The sequence below is a fragment of the Aythya fuligula genome, chromosome 3, assembly GCF_009819795.1.
Source record: "Aythya fuligula isolate bAytFul2 chromosome 3, bAytFul2.pri, whole genome shotgun sequence".
Classification (NCBI taxonomy): domain Eukaryota; kingdom Metazoa; phylum Chordata; class Aves; order Anseriformes; family Anatidae; genus Aythya; species Aythya fuligula.
The window spans coordinates 64,449,604-64,467,436 of NC_045561.1; the positions used below are offsets into that span (position 1 = coordinate 64,449,604).

Here is a 17,833-nt window from a genome sequence, read left to right on the forward strand (position 1 = left end):
TAGATGACCTTAGAGGTCTTTTCCAACCTGATTCTATAGGGAGAGCTAGTACATGATATATTCAGACACAAAATCCTTTTCTTGCTATGTGGTAAAGTTTCAGTCATCTGATCGGCATTTTTCTGTATTAAGTGTTTGATTTATGACAATTTTGAGACCAAGTCTGGTTCGCTATTTCCAAGGATAAAAATGGAAGAAAGATAGTTTCATTATTTTTTGTGGGTTTTGTTTCTGTTTGGGGGTTTGCGGGATGTTTTTGTTTGTTTGTTGGTTGGTTCTTCAAAGTAATTCTTGGAATTGTTTAAGTAGCTCCAAATAACATGGAAGTAAAAAGGCTGAGATTTGATGTTTAGTATCACTGCTGTTGTTATTAACAGGGAAAAGGAAAAGAGAAAGGGAAAGGGAAAGGGTAAGGGAAAAGGAAAGGGAAAGTGCAAGGGGAAGGGCAAGGGCAAGGGCAAGGGCAAGGGAAAGGGAAAGGGAAAGGGAAAGGGAAAAAAGATGTAAGAATGCTCAAACTCAGCCAAGTGAAAAAAAAAATAGCTTCTCAGAATGTTTAGTTCATAAATGGTTAATAGTGTAGCTACTAACTTCTCTGGAAAATATATTTAAACTGAGAATGTTACATCTCAGACTTATGTAGACTGAGAGGGACTTTCCCTACAATTTCTTCTCCCGTATTCTACAGGTCACTCTGGTCTCTAGCACTGGGAACCAAAAGCACTAAGACTGTCTCTCTTGTGCATTACATTCTTCAAGCTAATAATCAAGTTGAAGGCCAATTTGAATAAAAGAGAGGCAAGATTAACCTACCTGATATTATTATAGCCATTACATAAACTGGGGATTTATTGGACATTTCTAAGTTATTAGATTCTATGCAAGCCAATAAAGTTCACTTTCATCTGTAACTAATCAGCAGTTTAACTTCCATCATAGACAGACCTGCTTGAGCTTATTCATGAGTTCCTGACATAAAGTTTGACTACTTCATCTACAAAGTTACTGTACCTGCTATTGCTACAAAGCAAAGCTACCAAATCAGAAAGTAAGTTTTCAAGATAATGACTTTTCTGCCTAGCAAACCAATATGGTATGAACACACAAAGCAGGTCTAAATGAAAGGAATAAAGAGTGAGAAAGTCATATGATAAGGTTCCTCTGAATGATTTAAAAACTCGGGCATGTAATTCTCATTGGGTTTTCTGAACTTTAGACTCTGTTAGAAAGAAACAAGGAAGCAGAAGTACTCCATTACTTCTGTCTAGTTACTATTTATTTCAGGTTTTGAAAAATATCTATATTAGCTTCTAAGTTGAAATAGCTGTGCAATCTTTCCATTGTGCAGTTTGTAGGCACTTAATTTTGTGGAAAACAATTTCATTTCTGTCTTTCTAGTTCCATTCTAAGATTTCTTATGCACATCCTAATTAAGTCTCAAGTTTTCTGTATTGTTTCCTAACTTCTTTTGGTTTTATTTTGCCTGTAAAGCTTTTGACCTCTTTTGCTCATTCTGTTTTCTTGTCAAATCCAGTTACAAAAAGTAGTTAACTTTGGTTTTCTTTTTTAAAAAAAAATGTCTAAATAAACATGAGATTGAACTCAAATTTAATTATTGGAGGTAGGATAAAAACCAGGGTACTTAACAAAACCAGCTACAGAAATAGATTGTTGAAGCAGAAGCAACATTAGACCTAGACATGTCATGTTATTATTGTTTGAAATTTGAAGCAGCTGAGCTTTGATCCTGCAAAGGTATACTCAGAGACCTGGCTTAACTCACTAAATCAATGAAGCTGTTTGCAATGCAAAATGACAAGCAGGTGCTCACTTTTAGTATTGTAGCCTAAATGTTCATATGAAAAGCCACAGAGTCACTGATGAACAATTTTTTGAGAAGCCATGGAAATCATATTAATTTTAACTCCATGTAGTTCTCCACTTGTGTTTTTTGTCAAAAATTAGAAAGTGCCTAGTTTGAAAAAAAAAAAAAAAAAAAAAAAAAAAAAAAAAAAAAGATATGTAAGAGACCATAGAGACCAAGAGTCTCTTTTGTTGTAAAGAAATTTGGAGAAAATAAGACAATGGTTGTCGCAGCACTGACTCTCATCATGCTTAATCTCTGTAGTTACCTGCTTCCCTGCTTCCATCTGATCAGTTCTCAGTAGCTTAAAGGTAGCAGACAGGGAGGGGGTAGTAGACAAACCATGAACACAGTTTGGGCACTGAGTGGTATAGGCAGCAGTTCTGTGGCGAAAGACTTGGGGGTGTAGGTGGATGAAAGACTGAGCAAGAGTCTATAGTGTGCAGCTGCAGCCCATAAAGCCATCTGTATTCAGGGCTGCATCAAAAGAAGCATGGCAAGCAGGTTGAGGGAAGTGGTTTTCCTTCTCTACTCTCATGAGAGTGGAACACTCTAGGTGTTGCACTCAGCTATAGGACCCCCTGCACAAGAAGGACATGGACCTGTTGGAGTGAGCCCAGAGGAGGGCCACAAAGATGATCAAAGAGCTAGAGCACCTCTCCTATGAAGACATGCTGAGAGAATCTGGAGAAGAGAAGGCTCTGGAGAGACCTTATAGCAACCTTCCAGTACCTAAAGAGGGCCTACAAGAAAGATGGAGAGGGACTCTTTATCAGGGTGTTGAGTGATATGATAAGGGGTAGCGGTTTTCTAATAGAAGAGGATAGATTTAGATTATTCATTAAGAAGAAATTCTTTACTATGAGGGTTGTGAAGCAATGGCACAGGTTGTCCAGAGATGCTGCAGACACCCCATCCCCGGAAAAGTTCAAGGGCAGGTTGGATAGGATTTTGGACAACCTAATCTAGTAGAAAGTGTCCCTGCCCATAGCACAGAAATTTACAGTTCTATAGGAAAATACACACTGGTGCTAGTGAGACTAGTCTGGTTTTTGTTTCAATTTTTTTTTTTTTTTTTTTTTTTTTTTTTTTTAACATTGCTTTCTTAACTTCTGTCAAAAACGTAAAGTGATAAATAATCTTTTTATGAGGGGGTATGAAGTGATAATCTAATTTATGAAGGGGTAGTGAGACTTGAACAGTATGAAAACAAAGAAATCCAAACCAGCATTTCACGAAACTATTTGTAATTTCAAAAGTCATTTTTTTAAAAAAACAATAGTTTTGTTTGTTTGTTTGTTTTTAATTCAGTGTTAAGTGTTTCTGTATTTATTCATTCTTCTTCACTACTCCTCTTTCTCTTTCTCATCCTTCAGTACCAGACTATAACAAAATACCAATGGATATTTTTCTCCAGAAGGTTAAGGAACACTTTGATATTTTTTATTATGGATAAGCTCCTTTCCTTGCCCATTCCATTCATGTATTTTACACAGGAATCTTCTATAGGACCTACTCTAAAACTTCTGGTAGTGCAGTGGTGTCAGGTAACACAAAGGTTCTTTGACAGTTTTTATAGAGGTGGAGTACTTTAAATCCTGTGCAAATACACACACAAATATCCTTTTTGTAATGTAGCTATATTGTCTGTGTAAGTGTCAAAGACTACACCAGCTTTATCATTCTTTTGGTGGCACAAATCACTTCTAAGTGAATGACATATTAACAAAAGGACAGGTATCTGTTGTTTGGCACTGCACCTTTACAATATCAAGGGCATTTCACTTCAGAAAAAAAGTTTCATACAAGTGGATTTAAGCATTTTATAAATCTCTGCAGGAAAGGTCTTCTGCATCTAAAATCTATGCTACATCAATTAATCTTCTTAGGTAGATGAGAGAGAAATGTGGCAAAAGTCACTTATCTTGTGGATAAAAAAATTTATTGTTTTTAAAGAATAATAAGAGGAAACAGTGAGCAGGCAATAGCTGTGAGGTATATAGTTCACCCTTGTGCATACAGATGAAAATTCTGGGGCCAACACAGGTGAGGCTAGTGGTATGTAGCACTGTAGAAGTGTAGCAGAAATACATTGCTGCTATATATACCAGAGACAACAGTTCTCAAACTCTAAAATAATTCTTTCCATAAAGCTCAGCCTGTCTTCACTGTTTGCGTAGAATATGTTTTCCCTCTAAGGTCCTGTGGCCTTGGGTAGTTTCTATTCTGCTAGTAAATAACCTGATCACGCAATCCCTATTCAAACAAATCTGGTTTTGATTTTTATTAAGCCTGTTCTGCTATTTGTCATATTTACCTAAACATAGCTGCAGTGTCTTCAAAAGGATTGAAGATACAGACATGAATGCTGGGCCAACATTCTTCTAAACCTTGAATTGGGAAATGATCATGAATTCTTTATTCAAGCAGAATTTCCAGAAAGAAACTACATTTTTTTCACAGAATCTCTGGAGGTCATCTGGTCCGATCCACCTTCTGAACCAGGGAATCATAATCATTCATTGCCTTCTTTCCAGAAGAAGTTGCAATATATCAAAGGACATATCTAAGTAAAATTGTCATAATTAGCTGAGTGATACAAATTGACTACCATTTTTTAAAATGTTGAAAAATAAAAGGGGTATGATCTTACATAATATTATATTAAAAAGTTATTTGTCATTTTAGGAACTTTATTAATTTATCCATTGGATACTCAACACAGATAATTTTTAATATATCATGTATATTTTACAATATATAATATATATATAGAAACATTCTATATACATGTATATAGAATTCTATATACATTCCATATATGTATAGAAACATTCTATATATAACTATATATTTAAAATATATATTAGCCCAATATACTTATTGGGCATTATATTTAATCCAATATACAGAAAGCTACAATAAGATTGTCCACATTCAGTTATTTAAGTTGATGCTTATTTCATACAGTGGACCAGATGATCTTGAAGGTCTTTTCCAACCTTAATGATTCTGTGATTCTATGTGGAAGGTGCCAAAAATTTTAGTATCAATAAGCAGGTGCGAAGAAAGATATGTAATGTGACAGCTTTGCCTTTGTCAAACCAAAAATCTGGCACTTGACTCCAAATTGTGCCTCTAGATCAATATTCTCTAAATATATACAGAAAGATGATTATAGTCTTAATTTTTTTCCTGTGCTTAACTCTACACATGTGAGTAACAGCTCAGTAGAACTGCCAGCATGCAATTTAATAAATGTTTGCTGTGGTTCCTTTAGAAACTTAGCACATTAAAGAATGGTGAAAGCTTTTCAGCATTTTGAATTGTGAAGAAATACAAAGTGATTCTAGTTATTCATTTATACAAAATGCTTTAAAATCTATTTTAACATACACAAATAAAAAACATATGAAACATAAACATATAAAAACATATGAAAACATAAGAAAAATACAGAGAAATAGCAAAAGCAAAAATAGCAAAAAGAATTGAAAATGGAAAAAAAAATAGATATGACGAATGCCATTTCAGATAGAAGGGTGAATTAAATTATTTGATGTTTTAAAAGTAACAGAGAAAAACTTGTGGTGGAAATAGATCTCAGCTGTTCTGATGAACAATGTGCATTGGCTGTCAATCCTTTTCTTAAGGATGCTAGGTTGAGGTAGCTGGGTTTTTATATATATATATATAAATAATTGTAATAACAATACTAGCAGTTCACGTTAGTCATATATTAAAAAAAAAAAAAAAAAAGTTTATTTTGTGTACTAGCTGAATTTATAGGAATCAAAAGGTGAAAAATGTTACTGAAAGTGAATCACTTTCGGTTCTTATTAAAGACCACTATGCAGTATAGTGTAATCTTTGTAATAGAACATTTGTAAGTCTTGAGCAGTTTTTCAATAATATTTAAATTGACACTGGAATTTACAGAGATGCTCATTAGGATTTTTCGTCCCCATGCAAACAAAGAAATGATCAACAACTATCAAGTTAAGGTAGAAGGGTTTTCAGCTCTCAAGAGATTAGTCCTGTTTTTTATATCATGCAGCCTGATTCCCATCTAAAGGATTTACATAGTATCAAGATTAAAAAAAAAAAAAAAAAAAAAAAAAAAGTTTTCTTGCATGAAGTTGGAAAAAGTTTAATCTTGCACAGGTTATCCCAGCAGACCAGAAGCAGGCAGCCAGGGAGCTTGTCATTTGGAGATGAAGTAGACATACCAGTTAGTTTGGGTCCAAAGCCCTCCAAATAATTTTCACGTGCTTGTTGCTAAATTCATAATTAGTTCTGCTGAGTTTAGTGTGACTACGCACAAATTTCAAATGAAAGACAAAAAATAAATCCAACAACAAACATTTCCTACTCTAAATCCAAGGTAGCATCACAGAAAGGTTCTTCTCACAGAACCTCACAGAAGGTTCTTCTACTCTCAAGTTGAACATTTTAAGGCAATATAACTAGGCTGTCTCTGTGCATCCTCTATGCAAGGAGAATCTACTTATCTTTACAATTATCTCCAGGTCAAACAATATATTTTCTGAGTACCTAAAATAAAGCACATTTGCAGGAAACCTCCAGCACACTCTTTCTCAGGTGAATGTCATAAACACAAAGTTCTGAGCTAATAAGATTTGAAAGATAAAAACCTTTCAGGGTTTGGTATCATGCTTACTCCTTTTGTCTTTTGTTTTCTTGGCTGACAGGCCGAACCAGGGAAAAAAGAAAAGTTACACGCACACACATTATCTTTCCATAATGACTTACTGCTTGTTGGCTTGGACAGTTTTCTGAGACCACTCACTCCAATTGAGTGCTGCACTCAAGCAGCTATGTGCCCTTCCCATCATAGGAAGCAAAGACCAGTCAACATCCAGCTTGGTAGCCATATTCAGGAGCTGGGCTTCATGTTCTCAGTTTAAGAGAGATGACTAACTACCAAGTGCCTGCTTCTAACAGAAAAAGAGTTGTAGATTCACCCTCCTCTGGACTCATTTAAGCACCAAATTGTTTCACTTGCTGATAGCTGCAAAATGTTCTTCATGCATTCAAGGGAACATGGACACCTGACTTCTTATTGCACACTTTTCAATGCAAATGTTATACTTGGTTCTCAGTGTGTAGGATTTAGGCATTGCAGCATTAAATTGCAGTTGCCTGAGCCCTTTTCTAGTTCTTAAAAAGATAACACTGAGCACTGCATTCTTCTCTCCTCATTTTTTTTCTTACACTAGAAAAAAAAAAAAAAGTATATATATATATATAATAATAATGATAAAAATACCCCTGAGAGTTACATTACAGTCAACATACTACTGAAAGAAAAAACATCATGCTACTGAGAAAAGTCAGAATGAAGTAGCCATTTTACTGCCTGCAGAAATCCATAGAAGACATATATGAGTTCTGAGAAGATGAAATTGAAGTTAACTCCTGTGCAGAATTTATTTCAAAAAGTGTTTAAGATGATTTGACCTCAGAGATTAATGCTTAAAATGAAGAGAATTGAAAAGTTGCAGGATGGAAAGCTGATTTGTGAAACATAATTTGGGATGGAAACTTTCAGTTTGGGAAGGGATTGTAGTGTGCTAGGGTAATTTTAGGGCTATTTTGCATTTAGATAACATACCTGTGACTTGGTGGAGAAAACTGATGAAAAAAATGGGTAAGGAAATTATTTAACTCAGAAACAATGCAATTATTGAGAAATAATTCATACACACAGCATCCCTGGGATTGGTAATATAGGCTCTTTAACCACCTGTTGAGCATAAATGCATTTTATAAAGCACCCTTCTCACCTGTGCTCAAATAGGACATAGTCTACAGAGAAAATCCCTTCATTCAAAGGAACAAGGTTAGAACACCTTCACTGTTGTGCCCACACAGCAGAAGAGAAGAGAAAAGATAATGCTGACCTTTGTGGCAGCCAGGACAGTGTCCTCACAAGTTCTAACATCTCAGAGGCTATGTGCAAAGTTAGCTGTCTACTCACAAAGTACTAAGCTAATAAGTAATATGATTAGATTTAAAGAATTTCAATTATTTAGGGGATTCAGTAAAAATAATCGAAATTCTTTAAATTCTAAAAATAGGGGATTCAGTAAGCACTGAGCAAATAGAAATCATCATAGGGAAATGTAGACCATGTTGGGAAATACTTGGTAAATAGAACAATAGTGTTATACACTGGAAAGGAAAGGGAATAAACTGAGGAGAAGCAGTGATTGGTTTAGTGTGCAGGCACAGGGATGTTTCTCTTATACGGATGACTTGCTCCTTCCCACCTTCAGACTGGGTTGCCATGAGGAAATATGTGTAGTGTGCCCAGACAACCCATCTGGTAGGAAAGAGTGACCCTTTAACTCACTAAAGAAAGTTTTCAGTTCCTCCTTCTACTTTGTTGCCATGATAAAGCCATCTCTGGCCACTTATTCCTCCAAAGTGTGTTTTCCTGCCACTGCTGCTAAAACCCACAACTGATTTTTGTTATTTGCTCTCCTGTTTTTTTAACTAGTCTTCTCACTGCACTCTTCTGCCTACAAAAAATGCATCTGCCAAAATAGTCCTGTCGGTTATTATAGTATGCTTTCCTCTGTTCTGAAGCTCTATTTCTTGTCCTATTTCCTACCACATCAGGGTCAGCCATTGTGTTTTTGACATTGCACATCACAACACCTTGGACCATGTCCATCTTTATTCATTCTTTTGCTATGGAGGCAAACACCTTGGAAGTTTCTCTGAGGTAGCCTCTTAATCCTACAATAGATTCCTAAAATTGATCCATAAATTGATCATATTCTCTTCCCATTAAGACCTAAGGAAAGAAGTTTGGAAAGAAGTACCTTGTCATAAATTCAAGAGCAAACCAGATGTCTGATATAAATCTATTTTAAGCTTTCTAAAACAGTTTGGATATGCATACTTAAACACGTGATCTTAATTCTGCTTTGTCTTTCTTCTTATCTTTTGCTGCATTCATTTATTTTATCTTGATTCAGAAAAAATGTTCCTTGTGGCAAATTTTCCACATGTATGTGAATCTTCATGGTGCAAATACATTCAAAATTTCTGTTCAGATGGGTTATTGCAGGAACCTACCAATATATATGTTAATTTCCATATTGTTATAGAAACTATAACTGCGTTGGTCATCCAAGCACACATGCTTCTGTAAAAGAAAGGGTCCTGTGCCCATGTGTTTCTTACAAAATGCTAAAGAAGTCTGAGCCACCTAAACTCAGTTATAGAGTGCATCATCTACATGTATTACATAAGTCATCACTTTTAACACATGAACGTGAAGCAAATTCCACTGAACTAGAGGAATTCATAATAAAATATTTTGGATACAACAAAGTATTTATGATTTCCATGTAATGTAAATTTTCAGTGCATGGTATTTACAAAGATTTTAAAAAAAAAAAGTGTGACAATTTTTCTGGTGATATGCAATAACATAGCTTATTATAAAGTTGTACTCATCAGGAAATGACAAATTCCATTTGCAGTCTTAACTTTACTCTTTTCTACATATGTTTTACAGTACAGATGCAAATTACATGTATTTCATTATTTCTCAAGTAATGCAATGTCCTCTAACATTATGTATTTTATCTACATATTAGCTAATATTTTCAGAAGAAAAATGAAATTTGTCTCTAAAACAATGAAAAAAATCTTAAAAACCCAGTCTGAGAATCCAGTTTCATGGATGCAGCTGAAGAAACTTACCCCCAATTATTTCATTTATTATCCCTTAGAGCATCAAACTTGCTAGCCCAGTCCACATACTCACTTTTGCAGGTAGAAAGTCAAAAACACCTGAGCAAACACACATGTTAAGCAGCTTGACCTTGACTGTGTACTGCATACATTATATTAGTGATATCTTTATAAAGAGTTGTTTAAGCAGAGTTAATGATTCCTAGCTGAGATCAGACTAAGAGCTTGTGAGAATGTGGGTGACTGAGAGCTGATGTGATATGAGGTGGAGCAAAGGCACATGCTCACTTTGGATTTCCCTGAGGGGGTAAATAGAGACATTGTGGGGAAAAAAAAAAAAAAAAAAAAACAGTCTGTTGGAGGAACGGAGGTGGAAAGAAATGCCCTTGGTAAGCACAGATAGGTGGCAGGTTTTGTGCTGTTATCTATTTTCAATATTTTCTGTAAGAGACTGCCCAGGGTATCCAGAAAAGTCCCTAACTGGGACATTTCACTGTAGCAGCAAGTAGATGTTAATTCCTTTTTAACTTAGTATGTTTTTCTGTTACAATTTTGGCCTTATAAGCACATATTTAATAAATGTTCTTAATTTTAAGGTAAGGGTATGCAATGTCACCATTACCTGTCACCAGCTGTGCTCCAAAACCCCCTGTGTATTTGTGGCAGGTCTCACTGCATCTTCAGCAGTCCAAACAGTTTTAATGCAAGAGGCATCACTCACTTGAAATCCTTGCTTTGCACAGCCAAGTGCTGGGAATATTCAGAAGGCTTTGTCCTCAGTGTTGCTGGTGAATTTGGCATAATCCAGAGAAAACCAGTGGCTAATCAAGAGCAATACTGAGGCATTTACTGATACAGTCAGTGACAGCAAAATCTTTTAGTGTGAGTGAGGCATATAAAAATCACCTTTTTTTTTTCACATTGTGACCTAATTGTGACCTGATAGACCTAAACAACTGAAATATCTAAAGGGTTAAAAATGGCTAGGAAATGAAAGAAAGGCTATGAGTCTATAAAATCTTACATTTCTCATTTTTGATTGTTTCCCTAGAGTCCAGGGCAGAAAGCTATGGCAAACATATAGTAAAGCTGGGTAGACAGAATGCAGAAAAGGGCTAAACATGTTGTGCCTATTTGATATTCTAACTGCATTGCCTCCTTCTGCTGCTTCTAATCACATCTGACACTCATTTAGTTAGATTATTCTGATAGATTGCAAATGTGTATCCAGGGTTGTAAATGTAATTGACATGTGTTAAAAATATAATCATACTGGTCTGAAGTATATGTGTTTTGTCCTCCTAAGGGCAATTCTAATTTTTTGACCTGTAAGTCAAAAATAATGTTTTTGGTTGGCATTCCAAGCATTTGGAATTTTATTTACTACATTGGTTCATATTTGGTATTTTCACTTGTCATGGCCAGTGGCTGTGATGTAGCTGTGTAGCTGTCATTAAATAGTATGAAATTGTACTTTTTTCCTCTCTGTATTTTTTTTTTTTGTGAATTTAAGAATGTTCACATAAAAAAAAAAAAGGTAATTCTCTTTGAGCTTGATAGAAGAGATTATGGTTCTGTTCCTAAAATCATTGTTTTTCTTCATCACTGTAATATTTATGTATAGTTTTGCATGTTACCATGTCACTTTACCTGACAAATATTTAATCATCACTTTAACCAAGTAAGTAAGCTGTAATTTCCATACTTTCTTAAGTATTTTATTCTGATATTTTCTTTGCAACAACATTTTCATTAAGTATATTTGAACCTGTGTTACTGAGGATTTATTCTATTTCCTGGACAGTTATTTATTTATTTCATATTTGCAATGGTCTATTTGATCCTGATTCTGAAAGATGGAGAAGATTTTTATATCCACCACCCTGCATTCTTCTTATATCAGCTCAGCTTAGTCTATAGACAGGGTGTAGAACATTTCTGATTTCATCACATTTCATACTTCTAATGACAATACTTTTGTGCAAAGTCCACAGAGCAGATTAAACATAGACAGGAAAGTGTCCCTTGGTTTTATTTATTGTTACTTTTTTTTTTTTTTTTTTTTTTTTTTTTTTTTTTTTTTTACAATAGCATTAGATTTTTCTCTGTGTTAAAGAAATTTCATTTATTTGTTTATTTTTGAATAGCGGTATTAGACTTTTCTGCATACTAAAGCAAGAGCATGCAAATTTTTACTGGACAGAAAGACCTTGGCCCTAGAATTAATCGATCTTGTTCATTGAAAGTAAAGAGAGTAGTATTTAACTAAGAGTTTTTGCTGCTCTGATTTCACTGCCTTTTGTATATCCTATCAGGTCATAATAATGTTCTGTAAGGTGATTGACCAAGACCAACAAAATTATCAGAAAACTTGGTACTGTCCTTTAAAATAATTATTTGGGGAGTTTGCTTTTATTTTGAATCAGCAGATCAGGTTTTTCTTGCTGTTATGAATCAGAATAAGGCTTTGTAGAGAATTTAGCTCAATGGGAATTATGCTCAAATCCCATTCATTTCTATTCTATGTGAGAAAAACTCAGGGAAATTTTGTGTGATTTTTTTTCTGGCTGCATAATGTACGATTCTATGTCTGAGCAGCAGTCGTACAAGAACCAAATTGCTTCAGAGGTACACCTGCTCTTATTTTTTATGTTGTGGAACTTGTGAGTCTTGCATTTGCTCATCAAGACCAAGAAATACAAGCTTCCCCAATCAGGTAGGGGTCTTAATGCTTGTTTATAGCAAGGCAGGCTCTACAGTTATTCAGAAACAAAGCTTCTGACTCCAAAGGTAATAGAGATAAGTAAAATATCGGGAGAGATTCAAGTCAAAAATGAGAAGTTTTTATACACATACATCGTGTTTATATGGGTTAGGCTATTTTAAATTATCTGTGTTTATATTGTCACAGTGTTCACAGAATGTGAGGTAATAAGAAAGGTCATTTTAGACAGTTTATTCTATTGGGATTTTGTTGGACATTAAGCTTCAAGAACCTTATAGATTGCCTGTTTCACAATGTTTAATCTTTGCTTGTGGCATCACTGTAAGATCGTAGGCTAATTCATGCTTTTTACTCCTGGGTGAAAAACTATGGTCTCACAGCTTATCTGAGTAACCTGCCTTTCACCAGGGACCTCTTTCTTACAAATGAACCATTTGTAAAAATTTCATATTAAGCTATGTTAGATAATAGCTGCTTTTTATTGGCATCATCCTCAGGCACAAGAGTTAAAATCATCGCATTTCAGTATAATCTATTCTAAATGTGTTGGGTGCCTTGCTAAGAAATAATGAAGTTCTGCTTTCTCTTTTTTCTCCAAAGTATTTGCACGAGCTCTTAGTTCTCCAAGCTGTGCCTCAGCACTACAGTTAAAATCACTTTTCCTTGCACATATGCAGGAGCAAAACACAGCTGAGCTATGAGCTAACCCAGACTTTGCTGTGTGCCCTACCTGTGATAAGGAGCAGGTATTTGTATGCAGGACTCATCCTAGGATATGGTCACGGGGATAGCAATCATCCACTTGCGGTCTCCATTCCTTTTAATACCAGAAAGGATACATGCCACCTTCCTCTAGCTTGCGTTGATAAATCAAACAGGTGGGAAGTTCAACTTGCTCAGCTGCATCACATATCTGAAGAAGTTGAAGACCTTTATCAGCACACTCCAGTTCAACGTAATAATCCACAAAGTACAGCCAATAATGTCAAGAAAGTGTTTGAATTAAAAAGGCCATTTAACTCAGTATATCGAATACAACTATGCTGAAAATTTTTAGAGACATTTTCTGGCAATTACTTGTTGATTCAAAATGGTAGTACTTGTACATCATTAATATTGCTGTGTAATTGCCAATTATCAATTATCAATTGATGATGACAATTCATTATCATCAGTTAGAGTGCATTTCATACACATTTGGGGTATATATACAGCCTTCTTCTTTTAACCACTGACTGAGAGATTTGCATAGAATAACATCTGAGGTAGCCAGATTCTGTGTGGGACAGATCTGTACTTCAGGAGCCCATCACCTTCAAAACAAATCTTGTCTGTTTCCTGTGAGTATAATTGCCAGCTCTGGCCAGAAGCAGAAAGTGTTTAGTTTGTTTATTTATTTTGGTCTCCAGGACCTGCATTATAAGCCTGTAGTGAATGCACTGTGTGTTTCTGTGTTTGGTTTTTCTGTTTGGTTGGTTTGGTGTTTTTTGTTTGTTTCTTTCTTTCTTTTTGTTGTTGTTGTTTTGTTCTGTGGTAGTGGTATTTATTTTAACAATTGGATTGTGGTAAATATCTATTATCTGGAAGATATCTTTTACTCGTCCTTCTGTGGAACTGGCAGGTGGGAGCAACAAAGGTAGACTTGAACAGTGCTGTTCTCTACCCCTTCTTGGAGTACTTTGGGCATTAATTAGATTTAAAAGCCAAGAGAAGGACTTTACATTTGTTTTTTAACACATTTCAGGAAGAGTAGTTGTCAGATGTAAGACTATAAAAAATTAATATTTCTGTACAATAAAATAGCCAGGCTACTATTTGAGAATTTGGTAGTAGCAAAATAATGTTAACCATTCACCATATAATTCTAACTAACATATAATTCTATAATATAATTCTAACTCTATTCTATCTGAAGATGTAAATATTAAATAATTAATCCTCACATCCTCTCAGTAATCTGACCGTCATTATTTCAATTTTACAGATAAACTGTGGAGCAGAATAATTAAATAATTCAGTTAAGGTCACACAGCAAGTCTGCTGAAGACATGAAAACAGAATCAAACTGTATTGATTCTGAGTTTAGTACTTTAGCTACAGAACAGTCTTTTCCTGTGAAATCTCTCTCAGTTATGATACATCTCATGCATAATCTAAATTAGAAGCATCATTAAAAAGGGAAGTTAATTATCTTCTCTCCTTTAAAAACTATTTGCTGATTTTAATATTGAATACATTCAAGCAGTTTTCTCATGTGATTATGATGTGAAAAAAATCTAAACACAAATCTGAAAATAATCATGTTGTTTCTTCATGTTTTCATGGTATAAATAGCAGAAAACACCCACGGCAACTTTATTAGGATAAAGAATTGCAAATATGGAGGTATAATTGGATTTGGTTTTCAAACATATCAAAACCCTAAAAGGCTAACATTTACATTCTCCCTTTTCTTTATTTATTGTACATGACATTTTAAGTAAACCTGTTGTTATGGGGGAAAAAAAAAAAAAAAAAAAAAAAAAAAGACTAGAAACTCTGCATTTTTCTAGGAAAGGGAAGGGTGGTTTTTAAAAGCACCTTGTATAACAGTTTCTGAAATTTCATTTTGAAAAGCAAGTGCAAGGGAAGGACAAGGCAGAATTTGAAGGTATGAATGTAAATTAATGAACAGTACCCAAAAACTTTAGAAAATTGCCCTGGCACGTTAAATGATTCTGACATAAACAGAAAACATTTGATCTTCAGGCACTTGTAGAAATAGACAGGGAGATGGTTCACCAATTACTGTCTCAGACTTGGTTTGGGGAAAATTAATTTAATGTATTGCCAATTAATATCAGTAGAGCAGTGAGAAACCCAAAACAAACTAAAAACAACTTCCCCCCATCCACCCTCTTCTACCTCCTCCCCCCCAAGCAGCACAGGGAAATGGGGGCTGTGGGCAGTCCCTAACTCTTCGTCTCTGCCGCTCCTTCATGGTCCCTCTCTGCCCCTGCTCCATGTGCGGTCCCTCCCACGGGATGCCATCCTTCCCAAACTGAGCCTGCGGGGGCTGCCCAAAGGCAGCAGCTCTTCAACAACTGCTCCCACACGGCTCCATACCACTGGGTCCATCCCCCAGGAGCAAAATGCTCCAGCACGGGGCCCCCTCCCCGTGGGGGGAGGCGGCAGCTCCCCCCAGATCCTCTGCTGCTGCATGGGCTCCTCTCACATGGGCTTCAGCTCCGGCATGGGCCCTGCTGCTGCGGGGGCTCTCCATGGGCTGCAGGCCACATCCACCTGCTCCACTGGGGGCTCCTCCATGGGCTGCAGCATGGAGATCTGCTCCATGTGGGACCCATGGGCTGCAGGGGGACAGCCTGCTCCACCAGGGGCCTCTCCACAGGCCGCAGGGGAACTGCTGCTCCAGTGCCTGGAGCACCTCCTGATAGGATCCTCAAATCCAAACGGATTTTCCCTGTGCTACCTGCATACTCAGACTTCATTACCAGTTTTGTCTAAGCTTTGCCAGTTGGCATGGAGTTAGAGGAAGAACATCTATTTGACAAGTAGCTGAAGTTATTGATTTACAATATCACTAATTAAAATTTGTTTTGTTTGAGAATCTGAAGTAGACATTTACATCATCTCCAGGCTCTCACATGCAACTGCTTTATTCTGTGATGTGTCATAGAGGGAGGATGTTCACCTCCACAACCAGAATAGCTTGGTTAGGTCTGCTGCAGTAGTCAAGTACTTAAGTTTCACTCTGGGATGCACTGAGATCTTAATTTCTGAATGCCTCCTTATGGCTTAGTTGTTAAGCTCTTGCGTAAAAGATAAGAAATTAAATCAAACACAGAAGGGATTTGGATTTGATTCTTCTGTTTTCCAGAACAGCGTTATATCCAGCTGCAGCTTGCGTCCCCCACCTTCCAACCCAGAAAGGACTGACCAAAGACCAAAAGAGGGTTAATGATTCTCCATTACAAGGGGAAGTAAGTTCTCTCAATTCTCTCAGAGAAATAAGCATGTAATGTCCAAGATAGTTATCTTATGATGAGACATATGACTTACTGAGAAATATCCCTCTCTCTTCTTTAATATGAGATGTAGATTATATGAAAAATTTAGAACAGACACCTAATTTTTAAGATAATGAAGTCCCAATTAAAATGCCTAGGTTTGTTTTGAAAATTGGGATAGATTTCTAAAGCATATAGATGATACCGGCTTTTGGAAAGGGTACCCCCTTAGTGCTTCTGCAAAGAGAACCCTAGTGCATTTCATTAACTTGGGACTTGGGACTTTATATGTGCAACATATTCTGCAAACTAAATTTAGCATTTACATTTTTCAAGGAAGATTTATATGAGAAAGCTAAGATTCATAACAATAGTTTAAATTATAACTGGTTTTAAAACCACTAGATGTATTAATAAGGAATTTTAATGTGGCCATCATTATGAGATGCAAATTGTAAGATGTAACAATTTATTTCTGTGTTCCATTAAAATTCATTATATTTAATTAACTTATAGTTTAAAATTCAGTGGTTTGCTTGCACTCTGTATAAAGTAGATATAACATACTATGTAAAACAGTTATAAAATACTATAAAAGAAGCTTTAAAAATTAATTTTATACATGAGTCTTCAGAGAGGAATGGAAGCACTTGTTGACTCTTAAGATTTAATCTTCTGATCATTACATTTTTTATTTTTTTTTAGTTCTTCCTTTTTTAATTCTCTTAAGAGATTCTGAAATAATGTGGAAATCATGGGTTTCACTCTTTTCTGTTGCCATTTTGACTATGTTATAAAACAAGATTATGACTTTACAAAGAAAGTGTTCTTACAGATTTGCAATGGGCAATTTTAAAGTTACTATTCAGAAAAAAAAAGGGGGTTTCATGTGATAACAACTATAATTCATATGTTCTATCAAAAGAGCTTTGAATTGAAAATCATGGTTTGGAGACATAATCTGAAACAGCTGAAAAGAACACAGGAAGGGACAACTTCTACCTTGGGAAGTATAGAGTCCATCACCACTAGAAACTTTATAATCCTTTCCAAAACAATTATTTCTTATTCTGTTTTGATAGATGCTTTAATACAATACTAACAGGCAGTAAAGGGGTAATATGGGACATATCTCCATAAATACATATATATTTACTAATGTATATCTGTGTTACAGTCTACTTTTTTGTTGTTTTCTTTTTTTAAGATCTATGCCAGATAAAAATACTTGAATTGTAGTAATGAGCAGATGAAGAGAGACTGTTGATACTACCTACTCCTATATCTCAGAAAGTGGAATGAAAGATTGGGTTATATTCCTGTAGCAAATATATCTTAATTTAACATTTGCCTTTTAATAGCATATTGACTGATCTAAGCATATGATATAATACAAAGGGAGAGGAAATGTAAAAATATCAGCTCTGAGTGTATTTACCTACTCCTCTCTTCCTCTGTAACCATCAGTTCTACCTATCCCTTCTTTATATCATCCTAAGACTAAGA

The 17,833-nt window shown here is 35.5% G+C and overlaps 1 protein-coding gene across 7 annotated transcripts in view; it reads left to right on the plus strand.

The window, feature by feature from the left end:
* Window positions 1–17,833, plus strand: part of FUT9 (fucosyltransferase 9) — a 105,348-nt gene that overhangs the window by 63,546 nt on the left and 23,969 nt on the right. For 3 of the 7 annotated variants that reach the window (XM_032183680.1, XM_032183682.1, XM_032183681.1), the window contains one exon: window positions 16,198–16,300. The exons of 3 other annotated variants lie outside the window; for them this stretch is intronic. The gene's annotated coding sequence lies outside the window, so the exon portion shown is untranslated. The remainder of the gene's footprint in view (window positions 1–16,197; window positions 16,301–17,833) is intronic. One more of the 7 variants, XM_032183683.1, reaches the window with a different exon arrangement.